Raw genomic sequence first — 20,178 nt, 5'->3', positions numbered from 1 at the left:
GAAGTGGGGTGGAAGAATGAGAGACGGTGCATGGAGGAGGAGGCAGTCAGAATTGAGCAGGTGACAGGTTGTCATTTCAATGTGCCAGCAGCCTGAACCATCCTCAAGCCTGTGGTAAATGTATGGACACAGGAAAGCAGGAGGAAGGAGGAGAATCTCCCAGGGGCTGGCAGCTATTTATGCATCATTAAAGGTGCATCTAAAGAGTGGTTGAGAAAGGCAGCTCTGGTTACAGCTTCATTGCACACTGGCTTCTGTGGATCAGGACTTCCCATTAACATTGGCTTGGACTTGGCTTGTTTTCTGTGTTCTGGAAAGCCAAATCTCTGCGCTAGTCTTGAGAGGCCAGATTGTGTGTGTGGACATGTTTAGGCTGTTAATTTTCCTTTGTTCCTGCCTCAGTTTGAAATCCAGCTTGCGGTCTGGTTGGATGCTTTGTGTTTGTGCAGGGCCTAAAGTAGGCCCTTTGTAGGACTGGCTGTCCTAGCACAATTGCTGATTGGAAAAAAAGTAGTTATTTAAATGTAAGCTAGGCTCGCTTAATGGCTTCCCATAAAAATAATAAAACCTTTTACAAATAATTAAGCACAGGCTTGACTTCTACTTGCACGGTGGATGTACATGGTGGTAGTCCTGCTTCGTGTCTTCAACTAAGCATGTGCTTAAGTGCTTGCAGAGTTTGTGCCTACATTAGTCTGTAAATAGCTGTAGCTCTCAGTGGATACCTTCAATCTGGACATCTGTTCCCATTTTGTTCAGATATTCTGATAGGCGTTAAGGCACTCGTTAGTTTGGGATTCACTGAGTCACAGATGACGAGCCAGCCATTGCCTTTACCCACTGACAGACTGCATTGTTCTTCAGATGTTGTTTGCATAAATCTGCCTCTTTGTAAATATGAGCTTTAAAATTTTGTTATTAACCTATTGGTCCAAATGAGCTGTAAATCAAATTATCTTCCAATGAGTTTTCCACAGCGAGGTGACTTCGGTGCTGGCACAGAGTGTCCAGAGCTGTGGGAGGGTCTCCATCCCTCCAGCTATCCAGAAGCCATCTGGGAGTTTGTTCAGGGAGTTCCTGAACCAGTGAATACATCAGGATGTTGATTGTTAGGAGTTACTGGAGCAATCTTTTAAATTTCGTTTATGTTTTAGCCCTCTTTGTTTGTTTTTCTTTTGTTTGTTTGTTTTTCCTGTCAGAAGAAAGGAAACAATGTGACCTTTGGAGAACTACACCTCATTCCTTTCAGTCTGAGTTTCTGGAGAATCCTGGAATTGAAATGGGCCCCAACAAAATGGGAGTTTCCACAAGCATTCCCTTTCCCTTCCTCAGTGGGCTTGGGTGGAAGAAAGCCATGCAGCTTCTTGTATCTCATTTGGGTGAATAAATGATGTGTCTTCAGAAAAGAGCATTTTTATGTTTCAAAGTGCAAACAAAAAAAGAGGTTCTTATGTGAAACTGCTCTCTGCAATTCCAGCATTCTTTTTTTGACTTTTATTCAACTTCCACAACTTGTGATTGAATAAACTGAAATTACAAGCTTCCTACTGAGATGACATTTTGTCACGCATTAGAAATTGTCAAAAGGGAGCGTATGTTCATGAAAACATCTTGATGCATGAGATATAATTGCATATGCCTTAAAATAAATAGTTCTGGATATAGTCAATGCAGCTTAACCTTTTTTCCTCATCTTAATTCCTGTGTGCTGTACTGGGCAAAGCATCGTGTGTGCAAAATGAATCCTGAAGGGTTCCAGGCCCTCGGGAGCCTCCCTGGCACTCTGCTTGTAGTGAAATCTGGTTTTGGGAAATAAAAGTAAAGGCAGTTTCCAGGTAGGAGGGAATGGTACCTGCAGGTGGGGTGAATTCCTGTGAAACACAGCATTGCCTGTACTTTATCTAACACCAGGGAAAAGAATGAAAATAAGATTTGCCACAGTGATGCCATGGTGAAGAACAGCTTGGGCCATGAGGTGACAAGGACTGTGGCTTCAAAACTGTCACTTTTAGTGCAAACTGTTTCTAAACAAGGCGGAGGGGAAGTTGGCTTCTGTGCCTTGTGTTTGCATGTTCCCATGGGTTTGTGGCTCTGGAATGATTCCCCTGGAGGGTGTCTCCTTCCCTGTAAGTGAATGGCATGCTAATGAAGTTCACCTGTGTGTGTTGTGCCTTGGTGAGATGGAGCTGGGAGGCTTCAAAAGGAACGTGGTATCACACCACTTACCCACTACAGTCAGGGTTGAGGAGAAAGGCTTCAGTTTTAACTCCCTCAGCTGGCTCAGTGACAAAGCAGTGACACCATGGGGTTCAATGCTGGGTTTCTCTACTTTGCATTTTAAGCAAACTTTAATTTTTTTGAAGTGTGGTGGGGTTTTTTTTGTGTGTTTGGTTTTTGTGGGGATTTTTTTGTTTTTTTGTTTTTAAAGGAAGCCAGAGGTTCCCTGAGCCTTCAGGGCCACAGCAAGGGCAGCATCCAAGGAGCAGCCCTTGAGCCGTGTCCCCTCCTGGTGCAGGAGGTCTGGGCACTGGATGGATGGATGGATGGATGGATGGATGGATGGATGGATGGATGGGTGCCCCCTTCCCAGGACACTGCTGCTGGAGGAGCAGCTTGGGGCAGCCTGGCTGCTGGTGCAGCACTGCCAAAGCCCATCTGCTGTGGGGGGTGGGCCAAGCTATCTCTGAGGGTGCATTTGCCAGCTCAGTGGATCCAGGAGGCTTTTACCTAGAAAACCCCCTTGAGTTCCAGAGAAGTTTCACCTCATGGTGAACAATGCCAGGAGCACAGGCTCTTCAGAAGGAGAGCTCTGTTCCTGTTCTGGATGCTCTGGTTATGTAAAAGCATAACTCTGCCATCAGAGTCAGAGTGGGGCCTCCCTTGGTCACAGCAGTGACATGGTGTCTAGTAATAAGCAATTCAGAATAGTGACTCTTTTATTGACTTTTTAAATGGAAAAAAAGTATCTGAAATGGTTTTATAGATGCTAAGTGCATTGGCTTCCCAGGGATAGCATGTAAAACTTTGAATGATGATTAAGAAGTCCAGATAAGGAAGCATTTCATAAGGGAAAGGGCTGGCATATCTACTTGTTGTGGCATAGTAAGAAAATGAATAGGCTGTGGTTCTCAGTAGGTCAATAGATTTTTCTAAAAGCTTGCATTTTAACCTGCTTTTACTGAGTTATCAGCATGTTTGGCCACTATCACTGACACTAAGTAAATCCTTGTCTTAATGTAAAATTACTGTTAAGACATTTAAGATGGTTTGTGTTAAAATGTGGGTCCGAGGGAGTGAGGAAACGGTAGTTTTATGCACACACCCTGGCAGGAATGGCTCTGTGTCTCCTGCCCTCCTGGGGAGGAGGGGCTGTTCTGCAGCCTGGGGAGGGAAGGGGCTGCGGGGAGCCTGGCCATGGCTTTGGGTGCTGGGGAAGGAGCCCAAAGCATCTGGTTGGGCTGAGTTTTGTCACCATCCATGTTGTGGCTGGCCATTGGAGGGCACTGTGTCATGGTAAATGGCAGCTGAGGGTTCTCACCTGGTTCTGCCCGGATACCATTTCCCTGTGAGGCAGCTCTGGCCCCAGAGCCACACTCCTGCTGCCCCAGGAGCCTGCTCAGCCTTCTCTGGCAGCCGGGCTGAGTCTGTCTCTGAGAGGGTTTTGTGGTTTGGTTGGAAAATACAGCCAGGAGTGCCAGGTGAGCTTGCCTTTCAGGAGGGGAAAATGAACATCCTGGGATGTTATGGGAGAAAGCTGCATCACTGCAGCATCTGGGATGGAGCTGTCTTCAGACTATGAGAGGTTATTTATCCTCTCTGAACCAGATAGAGCTCGTTATGGAAGATGGGCCATCTCCCCAGGTGCTGTGAGGTGCAGAGGCCACAGCAGAGGCTGTGGGGCTCGGTGCCATTTTCTGTGTCAGTGTCAGAGCTGTGGGCAGTGCTGCGTGAAGCCAACACTCAGCATCTGCTGTGGGGCTGCCTGAGTGCTCGAGTCACAAGGTCTGGTGGAGATGCAGCCCGATGGAAGCCAACTGTTTCCAGCTGAATCAGGCTAAATTGACAAGCTCCTGGTCCCAGAGGATCATGTGGAGCCTGGACCTCTTCCTTAATTAAACTCTGTGGCATATAAACTGGGACTTCTCTGAGTGAGCTGGAAAGCTCTGGGTCTTTTAATAGCAGTGAGGGATGGATTATCTAACAGCTTCAGTCAATAAAAAGTCACGGATGCAATATCAATGAGCAGAAGTGGCTTGATTTAGTCACAGTTTTGTAAATTTTGGTGTTGGTGTACAGAGAAAATTCCACTAGTTTCCATAACTTCCATAAGTTTCTTTAGTTTTTGCTTTCAGTGCTACTTCCTCTTAAATATTTAATTGTGTTGAGTAAGAGAGTTTTACTGTAGCAATAAAAGAAATGCTACTGGGCAGCTCTGTCCCCTTTTAGAAAGACCTGAGGTGTAATGCAGTAAACACTGTTATTTTGGGTGAGCTGGGTAAGAATGCAGTGGCAGGTTGGGTGACTTCTCCTGGGAGAAAGGAATGTGGTTTTACTGCTGGAGTGCTCAGCTCCTGCCATTTTTTTTTTTTTTTTGTTACTAAAACCTGCCCAGGGTTTTGCCTGCAGCTGGGTCAAGAGCTGGAGCTTGCAGAGGTCCTTTGCCTGCTGCCAGGGAAGCTCTTGGCACCATGGGGGCCTTAAAATGCTGAGCTCCTAATGCTGGAGCTCTCCTTTTCCCTGACCCCTCCATCCTTTCCTTTTCCTTCCCATAAAGAAGAAAAAAAAACAACCTAAGGAAAGGGATCCTTTTCTGTAAAGAAGCAGCAATTAGCTGGTAATTAATTTAAAATATGAGATGTGGTTAAATTGCACAGGCCTTGGAGCTAAGTGCAGTTAAAATAGTTGAGCAAATAGGCAACCCCAGGCCCCAGTGAAGCCAATCCAAGAGCCAAATTCTTCAAATGTATTATGAAATATCTGTCTTCCAGATGGTGTCTGAACTGGGCGACAAACTCAGTGTGTATATTTGTAATTGTTCATTTTTTCCCTCCCTCCATTCTTTTAGCCTTAATTTCCTTGCACTGGCAGGATGAAGATTCAGAATCTTGATTTCTAGGAATTAGGGACTTTGTAATTGAAAGAAACAGCTTCAGTTCTAAAAGCACTGGCAGGATACGAGGAATAACTCCATGAATGAGTTGTACTTTGCAGTTAGGCTGAAGTACCCTATTTTTGTGCCTAACTGCATGGATTAGTGTTGGGTATTGATGTCATGCCAACCCAAGACAAGTTTTCTTTTTTTAATGTTGTTTAACTGCTGGAGAAGAGCAGAATTGTTTGGGACAGTGCACAATGATGCCGTTCTGTCTCCTTTGGCAGTTCCTGGTTTTGTATTATCCTGGTTTGAGGATAAAAGTATGTTCATATAACCTCTGCTTTTCTCTGTTGGTTTGTTTGGTTTTGTGCTGTTCTTGCAGCCCTCCTGCCAGGGAGGGGCAGGCAGAGGAGCTGAGCAGTGCCATAGTGGGGAGCTGGTGCATCTCCTCAGGCACAGCACTTCACTGGTTCCTCCACTGGCACCTGGCACACTTGGAAACACTCAAAGTACTTGGTATCTACAGCTTTTGGGGTGGTTGTCTCTGGTCAAGTCTTGTCATGTAATATTTTATTAGTTGTTTCCAGTACCTGTGGAAAAAAATTAACTCTTGAGGTCAAGTAGGAAATAAACACGTTAAAAGTCAACAGGCAAGCTGAGGCAGGATTTGGGGTTGAACGGCACTTGCTTCCACAGCCTTGGCCAGAGGAGGCACTTGTCCTGCCCATTCCCTGGTTTCACTCTCCCTGGCAGGGCAGGTTGGTCTCAGCACTGCTGGGACACAGCTGTCTGGTGACAGTGACCTTCACCACACTCACCAGCACTGGAGGCTCGTCAGGTAGCACAGTGAGTAGGATTGTTTCCTGTCCTTTGGTAGGACCTCCCTGCCTCTGAGCCTCATGGCCTGACCCAGCAGGAGGGATTTCTTCTACTGTGGTGTCATCTCCTTGGCTAGGGCTGTTGCCTCTCTTACCCAGAAGGTACCTTCTCATTCTGTGGTCTAATTAGCAGGGTAAAGCACTTGGTGGATCTTCCTCTGAGGATGTGCTTTCCTCTGTGCCTCGTCTGTCCCAGGTCTGGCTCTGTCCCAGGGTTGGTGGCTGTGCTGCTCCTGAGCCCCAGGCAGGGGGAGGGTGGGTGCAGGAAGGTCCCTCAGCAGAGCTCCTTGTTCCTCAGGTGCTGGGGGAGGAGGAAGCAGGAGCTGTTTCCCAGGGACATCCTGTGGCTGTCCTGAGGAGTGAAGCTGTGCAGGCAGGGGCTGGTTTTGTCTTACGAGTTTCTATTGTTCTTCAAAACTCTAATGTTGTAAACCAGAGTGTGGCTAAGTGGTTACAAGCTGGGTGTGTGTTGCCTGTGAGGTCATTTGTCACCATATGACATCTGTGTGCTCTTAATGCACGACCCTGGCAGAACCCCTCTTGGAAGCTGTCAGAGCCACGGGTCCTTCAGATCCATTAACGAGCAGCCTCAAAGTCCTCAGAGTTAGGATAGTAAACTTTGGAGCTAATGTGTTTTCAGATCTTGTGGAGATCTTCTGATATCATGTGTCTGCCTGTGTCGTCTCCCTTTTTTCCTTAGAATATTGCCCAAAGTCTGGGTAGAAACTGGTGCATACACACTGTTGTGAGAGAAGTGCTTCTGACGCTTGCTTGAATTGATTTAGCAAAAACTTGAGTTGTTCTTGCATGCTTCTGATGCTATTGAAACTTAATTTTATTTTTAAAATATTTATTTTATTAAAAGTTAAATTTTTTAGCCTAAAACTTACACAAGAGGCAAAGCTATTAACCTGTGAAGCAAACCCTGTGTGAGAGGAAGTTGGAAGGTGGGTGGGTGGTGAAATGGCTGCTGCAGCCTGTAACTGGTAAGGGACATCCCTGAGCACTGTGACCACCTCGGGTTTTCTGCTGGCTTCGAGCACTGGGACTGCAGCTTTTGGAAAATGAAACGTGGGTCCTTGAACCTGTGTCACTCCGGCAGCTGGAACATAGGAATGCCCTGCAGACACACGGTGTGTCTGTGTTGGTGTTGCTGTGGAAACCTCAGTTTTAGCTCTGGTTGGGGTGTGTTGAACGCTCAGCATCCCCACGTCTGCTGGCAAGGTGAGGCAGCATTGCTGCAGGTCCTGCAGCCTGGGGTCACAGGGGGGGTTGGGGATGTCGGGGCTGTCCCACTGCTGGTGTCAGACCGAGGTCGCTGTCCTCAGGTGGTCGGGTGGTCTCCAGATGTGTCCCTGGGCTGCCTTTGCTTTCCAAGGTGCCTTCTGCTCTCTTCACTCCCAGCGAGGTTGTCCCCGAGGGCCATGATATGTCCCCTGTCCCCATGATATCCCTGAAAACCCAGGACCTCTGCGTGGCAAAAGCCACCCACAGCTCATCTGGACTCACGAGTTTTTTTTTTTTTTTTTTTGCTCTGGCATTCACCTGAACCATGTTTGCCTAGCAACAGCTTCTTTCATTTTGAGGCACTGTTTTTCTTCCTGCTGGGTGCTGTGATCTCCTTTCTGCTGCCGTGTCCTTCCCTGCTCCAGGTCCCTGCTCTGCTGTTGCCTGTTGAGCTCTGAGCAGCAGCTGGAGGAGCAAGCCCCAAGGTCCCTGCAGTTACAGACACTGCAGGAGCAGGGGTGCAGTTCTTCACCTCTGGACTTCATGCCTGATCTGGGGTTGCAGTCTGTGCCCTTTCCGTCTCCTAAGCCAAAGGTGGGATTCATCCCGCTTTCTGGAAGAGGTTTAAGCCCTTCTCACTGTCCCACTGCCCATTAGCTCTGTGTCTGTAGCCTGGACTGAAACACACTCACCCTTTACTGACTCTGAAGAGGGTTTTTTTCTTTTTGAATAAGTCTTTCAGCCAAATAGAAAGGTATTATTCCTGGTAAGGGGAAGCAGAGAATGATCTGCACAATGTGATCACCTTAGAAAAGCTTTTTTGCAGTCAGACTTCCCCCTGCACCTCTGTTCCATAAATGTTTAAAATACCTGCAGGGTACATTAAAGGCAGGAGGTGTAGGAGAGCACAGGACAGGTGGTATATTGATTTATTGTTCTCTTTTACAATTTTCTGACCTCAGCTGTAGATTTCAGGGAAGACCTTGCCAGTATTTGAGAGCTTAAAATGTTATGAGGAGAGAGCACTTCACTTCTGATCGATGCAGACTTATTTAGATGTCCCCAGCAGAAAATGGCAGCAAATTAAGTAGTAGGCTTTGCATGCCAGTGAAACAGTCTGCTGGGTTGGCCTGCACTCTTAGAAATGTTAAATAAAAATTACTCTTTTGAAGTCGAGCAGTGAGCTGGGAAAGACTGCTTGTGAGACTCTTCCCTTGATTTCAGCTGAGTTTTACAGTTCAGCAGCAGTTCTTCTGGCTCTGCTGCAGCCACTGTGCTGCATGGGCTGCTTGGAAAAGTACTGAACTGGAAGGCTGCTCTGCTTCTTCCTCTGAGATGATCAAAATCAAACTAGACAAAGCGGTTGCAAAAGGTTGGAGGCTTAATGATTAATGTTAATTTCTTGCTCTCATTACTGCCTTGCATCTCTGGCAACCTCCCTATTTTGCTGTGACTTTTTTCTGGTTTAGTCATCTTCCCATCCCTCGGTGACTGCTTGTTACATGGGAGGAACTGGTACTTTTCCTCTAGCACTGTTTTCTCCAGCCTGCTCATTCTGTCATTCCTGACAGTGTCACTCCAAGTTCACCAGTTTGACAAGGTATCCAAGTTTTGCAATTCTTGGTTTGCTTTTCTTTTTTGTCACTATGGGATGGGCTGTGCCATCTTTTCCCTGCCCAGGGCTGGGTCTGTACCCGTTATATTGAAGGCCTGTGTGCAAAGCTAGCCCAGAGCCAGTGGGATTAGGTAGTCCTGGATGTCAGGCTAACTCCTTGGGGTAGGAATCACTTCCATGGGCCTGCAGAACACCACTGGAGTGGACGGTTCTGCTGTAGCTGAGACCTCTTCCTCCTCATTCTGTGCCACAACACTGGTCTGAGGGTTGCAGGTTTTGAAGCTCTCTTGTTCTCAAAGCACTTTGTGTTCAGCAATGCTGAATTCATCCCTCTGACTTGACCTCTTCCCTTCCATCAGATGCTTCCATCCCTCTGAGTCTACTGTGCCTGAGGTTTTTATCTGGTTTTATGTGTTAGATCTTCCTTTTCACTTGTAAATTGTTGATACCTGTCTGTGTGGTTTTAGGGGATTGAAAGCCTATTGAATCTCAGGGGAAAAGTGTATTTGCTTAAATCACTTTCCCTTTAGAAGATGTCTTCACCAGTGCTTCAGGATTGCTTTAGAACATCAATCCAAGGAGTCCTTCATGACTGAGCACACAGGATAAAATTCAGTCTGTTCTCAGTCTTGGTTTTCACAATTAATTTGTCTTTTGAAACGTTGCCTGCAAAATGCAAGTTGAACTGAATTTCTTCATAATGCTTTGTGGGGGTTTTATGAAAAAGCCAAATGTTTGACAAAATGTTTGGATACTTTCCTTAGCTGAACTTTCTTGGCAATTGCCTGTGAGCTGTACGTGTTGTTTTCTGGAGGCCTTGCGTGCAGAGTGAGTTGTGTTTTTATGTGAGTACTCTGCTCTCCAACGTTCCCTGTGGAACTTGGGAGGAGAGGAGAGCCCTGAAGACTCTGTAAACAGACTTTGACTTGCTGGTGCAGTTTGTGTATCCTGGGCTGGTTTCCCTGCTGAACCCTCTGTTTGAACCTGGCAGACTGCAATTGCTGTGGAGATGATTTTTGTTGTCTGGGTGGTGTTCACCTGGGAACAGGAAGGTACCTGGGTTGTACAGCAATTCTGGGAAGTTGGGGTTTTTCCTTTTTGCACCAACCCTTCTGCTTGCCAAATAAATCTCAGCACAGCCACCTTCAGTCTCACTTTGCTTGGTGATTTAACACAGTCCATCTAAAGTCTTAACAAACAGAACAGCTTGACCTGGTATTGTGACCTGGTATTGTTCAGCACTACCTGAACCTTGCCTTAGAAAATATTTTTCTTCATAGTCCCTTGCGATGGCTTCTCTGAACATGCCACAGATGCATTCCCATGCTTACTGACAAGGGTCATGGCAGGGTGGTTTTGGGGGTAACTTGTGCATTTCCTAAGTTTTGAGGTTCCTTTGAGCAACAACTTAAAGCAGCAACAAGCTGCTTTTAGTCAGGTTTGAACAAGTGTGTTGGGGGGATAGAGATGGGGGAGGGATGGTTTGATTTTGTTTGCCTGGCAGCACTGCTGGTGCCTAACAACTCGACTTTTTGCTGACCAATTTAGCACTTCTCAGTGTCCCAAGTTCCCTACCAGCAGTTGCATTTTCTGGAGCTGTTACCTGATCTTCTGGACAGATTTTGCTGTATTCAGTATAGGCAACTGCAATGTGAGAGTGTGGATAAGACAAATTGCATTCTATAAAATGTCTAAAGCTATATATTGTTTTGCAGCTCAACATCTACAAAAGCAGTAGCCTGTTCAAGGAGGCAGTTCTGTGTCCAGCTGGGTTTTGGTATCTCTGCAGCAGCTCCTGGCTGTTGTTCTCACTTCGTTTTGTGCAGCCACAGTAATAATTTAGAGGTAAAATTGGTCTCTCTGTAGATCATCCTGGTTATTTCTGAAAGGAGACATAACTTCATTTAAACCTGCCTGGAGGAAAATGACTTTGCTCTTCAGACTTCATTTGTTAATTTGTATTATCCTGAGAGCTTTTCACTGCTGTACTTCATTCACTGTAATATTCATTTGTTGTCTTGGGGAAAAAAAAATCCCATCCTTGATTCGTGATGTTCTTGACTGAGCTCTCTAAAGTAGAAGGCTTCATGGTGTGAGAAGCACACCCTCCCCAGACAGCTCTGTGTCTGAGCTCCATGTGCTGCCTCACAGCAGAGTATCTGCTCTTCTGGGCAAAGATGTTGGATGCTTCAGCACTAGGCTCAAGATTAATCTAATGTTCTTACATCTAAAGTGAGGAGCTAAGGTGCTGATAGTTATGAAAATGTCTTGCGTTTGTAGTCATGTGTTACTGAGTTAGTTACAGTTAAGGAAACTAATATGAAACTCTGAATCTTGAAAACTTTATATGGGTTGTATAGTTCTGGGACTGCAACTGATGGTGGTGAAGCAATACCTGCTTGTTCCTGCCCCTGTCTGGCACTGCTAACAGCACAGCAGACAGGCAAGGAGCTGGTGGACTGCCTTGCAGCTTGGCTGAGGAGTTCTGAATGCTGTGCCCTCTGCTCCCTTCTTGTTCTGCTTCTCCCAAGAACACACATCTGTGCTGCTCTGGGATGAGGTCCTGCTCTGGGATGATGAATGAATGACCTTATTGCAGATCTTCTGCCATACATTGGGTCTGAATGTGGCTTTTGTTCGGAGCGTTGGGCCACATTTTGCATCCAGAATGCCTGGCAGAACACAAAGTCCATCCTTTGTTTTGGATAATGAGCACTGGATATTTTAATGAGAGTTTCTCAGTCTAGTCAGTGTCAAGTACCATTCTGGGAACAAGTGACTGAGCTAACCTCTGAGCTTTGTCCAGGAACAATCTATTTATTTATAGGATTTCACAAATTTTTCAGGAGTTCCCTATGAGCAATTAATACAAATAATAAAAAAGAAACCAACCAAAACCCAAAGCCCTCAACAAAACCAAAACAAACAAGGGACCAAAGCCCTCAAGGGCTGAAGGGTGCATGGCCAAATGATTGCTGACACAGCTCTCCAGTTGGGTAACTTCATTTTTGAAGCCATTTGTTAACCGTTTAACAAGTATTTTTCCTCCAAGCAGAAGTAATGCGTTTTTTTTACCCAATCCTGTCAATTTGCTAGTGATGAACTTGCTATAATTGATTATTTTAACTGTGTGTATTAGTCCAGGTGTGCCTTTGGCATTTTTGAACAGTGATCATACATCCTTTAATTAAAAGAAAGGCAGTAACTAAAAACACACCTTAAAGCATATATGGATGCAAAATAACTTTTTTTAGTTAACTTTTGTCTGCATCTTTGCCTGTTTGTAATGGATCCTCGTGTGTCAGGGGACAGGGTTTGCTCTCTGCTTAGCTGCCTAAATCTTATCAGCCTAAGCCCAAGTAGAAACTGGACAGTCCATATTTTTCCCTGAGACACCAGAGTCCCCAGCTGTGGGAGCTTGCTAGTTAAATAACAACTCTTTGCAAATGAAAAAATCCAATCTCTGTCAAAGGGCCACTGTGCTTTTCAGGTGAGTGGGGAAGAAGGAGGTGGCACACAGAGGCAGGAACACAGGCAGGGTGCAAAGCCAGGCTCTGGATTGATGTCTGTGGGGAGAGCAGATCCCTTCTCCATGGCTTCCCTGGGCACTGGTGTGTGTGGCTGGTTTGTCCTTCCCTGAGCTGGGACCCAGGCATCCCCAAGCCTAGAAATCCCTGGGGAGCAGTGGGTTTGCCTCAGGGGAGAAGAGGCACTGCTGGAGGATATGACTTAGTGCTTTTCTAGGAAAAGAAACTTGATCAAGATGGAGCAGAGGCCGAAGGAGTGAACCGCTGGGCTGACTGACAGCAGCACTCATTGAAATGTTAATGTGTTTGGGAGAGTTTCTTCACCAGGGAAGGCTGGAAACTCCTACAGTAAGATTAATTGTTAGCCTCGGTTGAGAGCTGGAAGATTTGATTTCATTTCTGGTTGGATAATAGGATGATTCATGCCAGAAAACAAATTGTGTCAGAAGCTGAGGTCTTTCTCTGAAAACTGACATTCCCAATTTCTGCTCTGAGCTGAAGTCTGCTGCTGCTGAGCTATTCCAGTGGTTAGAAAAAGGAGCAGCTGACGAATAGGTGAGCTGTACAGGGCAGTTCCCTTCAGACAGCAGCTTTTGGTGTCCTGTCTTTGGCCTCTGGCTCAGTATCTCCACATTTCACTCCCTCTGCTGCTTTGCCCCCGCTGCATTAGACTGAGCCGTGTGCCTCTCCCTCATCTCACTGGGGAAACTGAGGCACGAGGTACAGGGAAAGGAACCTGCCAGCATCCCCTTGTAGCACTGCTGGACCAGTCTCGTGGGGACAGATGGGTGCTGGTCAAGGACCTGACTTTGCTGAGGGGCTCTGCACCTTGCAGTGCCACAGTGCAGCAGCTCCTGGCTCTCCTGCAAGCCCTGCAGAGGGCAAGTAAGGAGAGCACTGGCTTGTAGAAGGTGTCCAGTGGGGCTTTACAGGGGGTGAGGGGTGGTTTCTGATATCCCAAAGTCATCATCATGTAACCACCTCTTCCTTCTGGCAAACAATTACCTCTGCCATCTCTCCTTGCCCCAACCCAGCACCCTGGGCCCAGCATCTCCTGTCAGTCTTGAGGCTTCTGCAGATTTTCCTCTCTCTCCACTCTAGAACTGGTTTCTTTGTATTTGGAAAAGCAAATAGTTTCTTTTCTATTTTGGTAACATTACAGAGTAATTAAAAACTTTCTTTTGTGCAACACACACACATGTAACTACGTATGTATAAAAACACAGATGTTTTGCCTTTGCCTGATTTAATATAGTTTTGTCATTCAGCCAGGTAAATCTGGAGAATATCTCGTATACTTCAGTCATGGGAAGCTTGGAGAAGCTTTGCAGCAATTTGGAGAAGTCAGCTCCAAATCAAATTCCAGGACTATAGCCTATGTTTCATCCTTTCTATTTTTACAGTTTATCAGTCATCCTATGAAGCAAGTTTCAAATGAGGTCTTTTTGTAGTAAATTAATAGGCTGAGCACTGAAATTGTAGCTGAAGGTCTGGTGCTGGCAGTGCTTCCTAATTTTTCTGAAATTGCTTTTAGATGGGCATTCCGGGTTTATTAGTGCTTGCATATTGCTTTTGAACATCTTTGCTTGTTATTCACAGTTCAAACTCGATTGGATAGGAACACATCACATTGCACCTAGCAATTTATTGTGATGTTAGGGAAGCAGTAATCTTCTGTGGTACTGCTAATGTGCTTGAAGTCACTGCTGCTGAATGCATTGCAATGAGTTACAGTAAATGGAATAATCCAGGATTAATACTTTATGATTGGAAGGTGTAATTACTGATGTCAGTCATACTTGATCCCTGGTTTGAACAGAGGAGAAAAATCACACTGTTAAAAAAAGCAAAACGAAACTTGGAAATGTCTTTGCACTCTACCAAATTTTGGTTTTCAAGAGATTTTTTTCCTCCTCTTGATGCAAACTGTGTCTGGAATCAGTCAAGATCATGTATTATCTCTACAGTATTTTGCTTGTACATCTCTCCAAAATATTTTGGAAACCAGAGTTTTAATTTCTGTGTTCTGGTGAACCAAGATAAAGTACATCTTACCCTCTATAGAGCTGGGTTAGATCCTTCAGAGCAGACCTCGAGTTGCCCAGGATCTGCTCACATTATGAAATGTGCTTGGGACAGTATTTTCTGAGGCTGAAGTGCTGCAGTAAGCAGCTCTCCTGATAGAGGTGTTTAAGGTTTTAAGAGTCACCCTGGCATTTTCCTGTCAGCTTTCCTGCTGGCGGGGTTTTTTTGGCAAAGCCTGTTGAAGGAATTCCTCGTCCTGCTCCTCCCCAGCCCTGCAGGTCACTCTGCAGGGGCAGCAGCCTCTGTCTGTGGGTGCAAGCTGGAGTCAACTGGGTTAAAACCCTAAAAATAAGCCTCCAATCGTGCTTTCTTGTCGGGTTACGTTTTTATTGAATGTGTGTTCTGTCATTAAACATTGCAGCTGTGGTTAAGCTGACTGTGTATGGTCTAAGATCATTAAATATCTAACAAGAGTATAGATTGTGGTTGCATAAACATGCTTGTGTGATCAGCTGGGAACTAATTAGGCTACTGGAATGAAGTACAACTAACCCTCCCCCTTTTGATACGGTATCTTCTTTTGTACATTTTGTGTGCATCCTCAGCTGTTCAAAAATGGTGAAAAATCTAGTAAGTATCTGAGATTTTCATTCCTCAAAAAAAAAATAAATAAGCTGAAGATCAGCACCATACCTTCGAATGTACACTTTCTGTGTATAAAATTGTAAGAGACTTTTTTTGTTTGTTATTTACACCTATTTCCTGGGTTTTCCCCTGGGGTAGTGAGAATCTCTATGACACAATAACAAGTGACAGTGGCTTTTCTAAATCATGGCTGTCAGTGACTTCAGGGTTTACAGGAAGAAAGTAACAGAACTTTCCTAAAGCCTGCTATAAAAAACCGTGTTTCCAACATGCAATATACATAGGAAACAGTTGAGTCTCTGAAACATAAATGTTTTGAAGTTTGGTCTCCTATCAGAATGTCTGTGAAAAGAGCATACACTTAGGAATGAAGCATCTCCCTGGATAATGGCCATAAGGGAGGACATCCTGGTGATTTGCCTCCTGACCCACCTGCAGCAGGCTGGCTGGATCCTTGCTCACTGTGTGCAATTGATATCCCAGCCCCTCTGCTGGGAAAGTTGAAATCCAAGCCATCACATGAAGTGATAGAAGCTTTAAAGCTGCATTTTGAAGTATATGCAGTGTCAGGGATAAAATACATGTTGAGAGTGAGTATAAGGTGAGGCCAGAGGACACTGGTTTTTAGGGTGCTTGTTGGCCTTTTCTGCTTAGCTATTGAGTGGTCCATTCTTGATTCTTTTCAAATTAGCTGTTGGCCATTGCAGAGGCTCTGAAGGTGCCACCCTGGAAGCAGGAGGTGAAGCCTCCCTTGCTGTAGCTGCTGGTGATGTGGCAGTGTGGCTCAGGGCAGCTTCCCAGCACCCTCTCCATCTGCCTGTCTAAGTAGTCCTAAGATGCACCAGGAGTTTCTGCTGTGGTGCATCCCAAGCCTATCATTACAATGTGTAATTATCCAATTACAGAAGAATCATGCAAATTTTATTTTTTTTCTTTAATGTTCTGGGCATAAACACAGTGATATTTGCTCAGGCTCAAGCAGCCCTTGTTCTTATTGCATGGTTTCCCCTGCGGCGTTTGCAAGAAATAAATCTTGCCAAATTCACCAATCTGGTGAAACTCACTGTGGTTTTGAGCCTCAAAACAGTAGGGGTAGTAGTGAGGTAATGATATTGTGAATATTCAAATTCAGTTTAAATTATTAACAAGAGAGTTATTTAAGAAGTACTTTGGACCTGGTGCCATTCTGGGTGATGCTGAAAGCTGCTGCAAACCAGGAGGTGTAACAAAGCTCCAGGAAAGCAGGTGAGTGTTCCCAGCAGCACCAGAGCTGTGCTTGCTCAGAACAGCTTCTGACTGCATGCAAATGAAGCTGCCCTTTGTCCATCAGCCCAGCATCTATCTCCTCGGAGCTTTGCACATGTTGTTGCCTTCAAATAAAACCCGAGCTTCATGTTTTCCTGCTCGTTTCTTAACCACAGTTGTTTTAAACCTGTTCTCCTACCTGCCTGATTTCTAACCACAGTTGTTCTGAGGGAGTTTTTTCTGGGAATTCTGTTTTAATCTGTTTCCAAGACATCTCTAACATATTTGTAGTATTATTATTATTTAAATTTGAGAACAAAGCCTTCTGCTTCCTGCCCCAGTCTAATTTGCTGTTTGTCAGCAGACTTTGAGGTGGAGCTGATACAAAGTGGGAGGAGAGGTTGATGTACCAGAGTGCCATTCCAAAGCACCTGGACAGGCTGCAGAAATGAGCCAGCAGGAAGCTCAGGAAGGTCAGCAAAGGGAAATGCTCCAGGAGAGGATGGAAAGCAGCTCAGCGGAGAAGGCTCTGTGGCTCCTGGTGGACAACACACTGAGTAGTGCACCTCTGTGACAAAGGCAGCCACAGGCAGAGCAGTGTCAGCAGAGATAGGGGAGAGTCCATCCTTGGGGCAAGGCCCTGGTCCAACCTGCCCTGGTGTTGGGCAGTGGGGTTGGACTGGAGCATCTCCAGAGGCCATTCCAGCCTCATCCTTGCTGGGATTCTCTTTGAGGTCTTACCTGGTGCTGGTGCATGGAGGCTTTCTGTTAACTCAGGGGACATTTATGAGAACTGGTTGTCTAAAATACAGAGCTGCACCTGGATTTGTGTGGCATTTTGCGTAGGAAAAATTAGGAAGATGGTATTAAGTGTAGTCCATAATTTTTCGTTTTAAAACTGTTGGAATTTTAGCAGTCTGGTGGATTTCATTGTATCAAGAGCACCACTTCAAGATGTTTAGTGTTTTTAAAAAAAAAAAAAAGTTCAGCTGTATCAGAGGTTGGCTTAGTGAAAGGTAAAAACCTAATTGTGCTGGAAAACCAGGCTGTTGTGTCCTTCTGTGACTTCTTACTGCAGGCTCTTCATTGGGAATTCAGACCATTCTTCATTATTGGGCAAAATGCTTAGACACTCACTGGGGAACTGGATTTTTTGTGTTTCTCTTTGGGCTAATAAGTTTTGAAGTACTGCTCTCTCCTGTGTACTGGAAAGTAATAGATCTGTCCGGACATTGACCCGAGGATAATGAATATCTGAAATTAAACCATCTGGCCTTGATTCACTCTCTGGTTGGCAAAGCTTTTGTGAGTGTCAGGGTCAGTGTAATGTAGTCATCCTACATGTAAAAACATAATTCCTTTATTTTATGGTAGTTTGTGCTTAGAGGGCTATTTTTGCATGCCAGAAAGCTAGATATTTGTTTAAAGAAAGCTTGAGGTTTTAATGAGTCATCTGAGTTTCTGTATTCCTTAAAGGAATGAAAAGAAGTTACTGTGGGATTTTGCTTTATCAATTTTCTGTTTAAACTTGCAGCAAATCTTCATTTTGGATGCAGATCTTCTTGGCTCTGATCTCTGGTGCAAGATCAGGGTTGGGTGTTCTTTGTTTTTTTCCTTTTAACACTAAGTCAATATAGGAAAGTTACTTTTCCAGTCACAGACCTGCAAATATACCAGTACCTCCTAGTCAAAGCTTTGTTCATATTTTTAATAAGAAGCATATAACAGATGTTTTTCCTGTTTCTTTGCTGCTACCAATCGTTAAAGACTTCTCTTGGCTTGTCCAGAGAAAAGCAGATCAAGGTTTCCTTCAGAAAGAGAGCTTCCCATGCCAGAAATTGATGATGTATGCAGATGATGCAGCAAACATATTCCCCTTCCTCATGCTGTGCTTTTTTTTTTTCTTCCCTTCGAGATTCTTTCCACCAACTGATGCTAAATTAAGCAGATAGGAGTGACTGTTGTGCTTTTGATGGCAAACGTGTTGCTACTGCAAGCTTCTCAGTGACAGACCTTCCTGTGAGAGTCTGGTGTCTGCCTCTTTGGGTGCAGGAGCCAAGAAAATGGAAATCCAAGTAACCATCGTGTCTGGTGACACTCCAGAGTGGGAATGAGCAAAGGGCAATGAGCAGACCTCGACAGAGGGCACATCTCCTCCCTGGCCACCACTCTGACCACCCAGGAGCTTGTAGGTGTCTCATGAGGAGACAAATGAGTCAAATGAACTTAACCTGATTGACTCTGACTGTCACGGCCTCTGCTGTTGGCTGAAGGGCCAGACAGTACCCTCAGCCAGTGCTAAAAACCAGGAATAAAACTGCTGGATGAGAACTTTTCTTTACAGGCACGGTTGGATCTAGAAGATCACACAGCCTGTGTGAGACTACTGGAGAGCTCAGTGAATGAGGCTGTGCAGAAAACAATGTGTCAGGATATAAATAGGTCTAAATGTTAAATAAGGAGAATGAAGTCTTGTGCAGTACAGCAAGTCCCTTCGTTTAAATTTCTTTTGCATTCTCCTGGGTATTTCTAAAGACCACAGGTGACCCGGTTTAACATGCTTGCTGAAATTGCTTAAATATGTCTATCTGCATGGAGTTCTATTGATTGCTGTAAAAATAGATCACAATTCACCTGGAACACTTACTTTTCTTTTTAAACATGCAGTAAAAATACCTCCTAAGCAGAATTTCCTGAGGTCAGAACTGTGATTTGAGCCTGTTATTTAATGATGTGCTTTCAGTGCTGGGCTAGGAGTTGTGAGTCCTGGTTCCTAACCCTGTTGCTGCCTTCCATCTCCAAGTGATCAGTGTTTGGAGGAAAGGAGATCAGACCTGAGTTTGCAGGTTGCTCCTGGTGATCTACCTGAAAGGAGATTTTAATTTCTTTGCTTCAGCTGGAAAAGTAGGTGGTTGTCACCTTGTGACCTTTACTCTGAGTTTGTGTCCCCGTGATGAACTTCACAGAGGAGACCAGAGATGTGGTTTACACCCTTGGTGCCTCTTCGTGTTTCCATCACAGAGCTGAGATTTTATCAAAGACTGTTTGCAAAATTGCCGCTGACAAAAATCAAGATTATTAAGATATCACAAGAATTATACTGCAACTTATCACGTCCTGTTGCTGTGGCCTTCAGAACAGCACGATGATGCCTGGGGCTGATGGGTAGGGCATCCCACTTCTGGTTTTTCTCCCTCCTGGGCTGCCCTTGTGTTGGTCAGTGTTAGGAGGTAGCTGCATGCCACAAGAGAGGATAATCTGACTTGGGAATACTCTGTGTAAGATGCTGATGTGGAACAGCTTCCTAGAGTATGCTATTTTTCTCTCAGCTGTGATGTGGGTTGGTGTAATCCACCAGCAAATTGAAATAATAATCAGCATGACTCTTCTGCAATCTAAATTCTCTTCCACATTTTGGATTGCTAAAAGGTTTATGAGTAGCCTAATGTTGGGCTTGCTATAGAAGACACTTTTGCTCTTTTTTTTTTTTTTTTTTTTTTTTTTGCTCTTTTTTTCTTTTTTTTTTTAAGTAGATGGTGAATACTCTGTTCTGCTTGAAAGCTCAAAGCCAAGTTGATTCTCCCAATGACAGAGAGAATTAGAGAGCAGTTTGTTTGGGTGACTTTGTTTTTATGCTGTCCAGCACACCAGGGGCTCTGTGTGTAGTTTTTCACCCAGAACACAACAGTTAAAACATTAGGCTAAAGGTTTGTTCTCTATTCCATTCTGATGTGTTTTGCAACCAAAACACTGAGTTAAAGATCTGTTGTCTTTTCTGTTTCCCTATGTTTTGCAAACTTTCATGTGTAATAAAGATAGAGACAAAGTGCTCAGTAGATGAAACCAGATTCGCAGAGTCTCTGTGTGCAGGTAACTTTCCAGTGAGATCTGGTTTCTCTCCTGCCCGTCAGTGGAAATTTA

At 44.8% G+C, this 20,178-nt stretch overlaps 1 protein-coding gene across 3 annotated transcripts in view; it reads left to right on the top strand.

Annotated features, from left to right (window-relative positions):
* The window catches only part of LOC139790134 (E3 ubiquitin-protein ligase NEDD4-like), a 119,718-nt gene that overhangs the window by 2,463 nt on the left and 97,077 nt on the right, over positions 1-20,178 (top strand). The gene's annotated exons all lie outside the window — the stretch shown is intronic.

Source organism: Heliangelus exortis, chromosome Z (genome assembly GCF_036169615.1).
Source record: "Heliangelus exortis chromosome Z, bHelExo1.hap1, whole genome shotgun sequence".
Taxonomy (NCBI): domain Eukaryota; kingdom Metazoa; phylum Chordata; class Aves; order Apodiformes; family Trochilidae; genus Heliangelus; species Heliangelus exortis.
The sequence above is the reverse complement of the archived record's forward strand: the minus strand, read 5'-3'. Positions and strand labels throughout refer to the sequence as shown.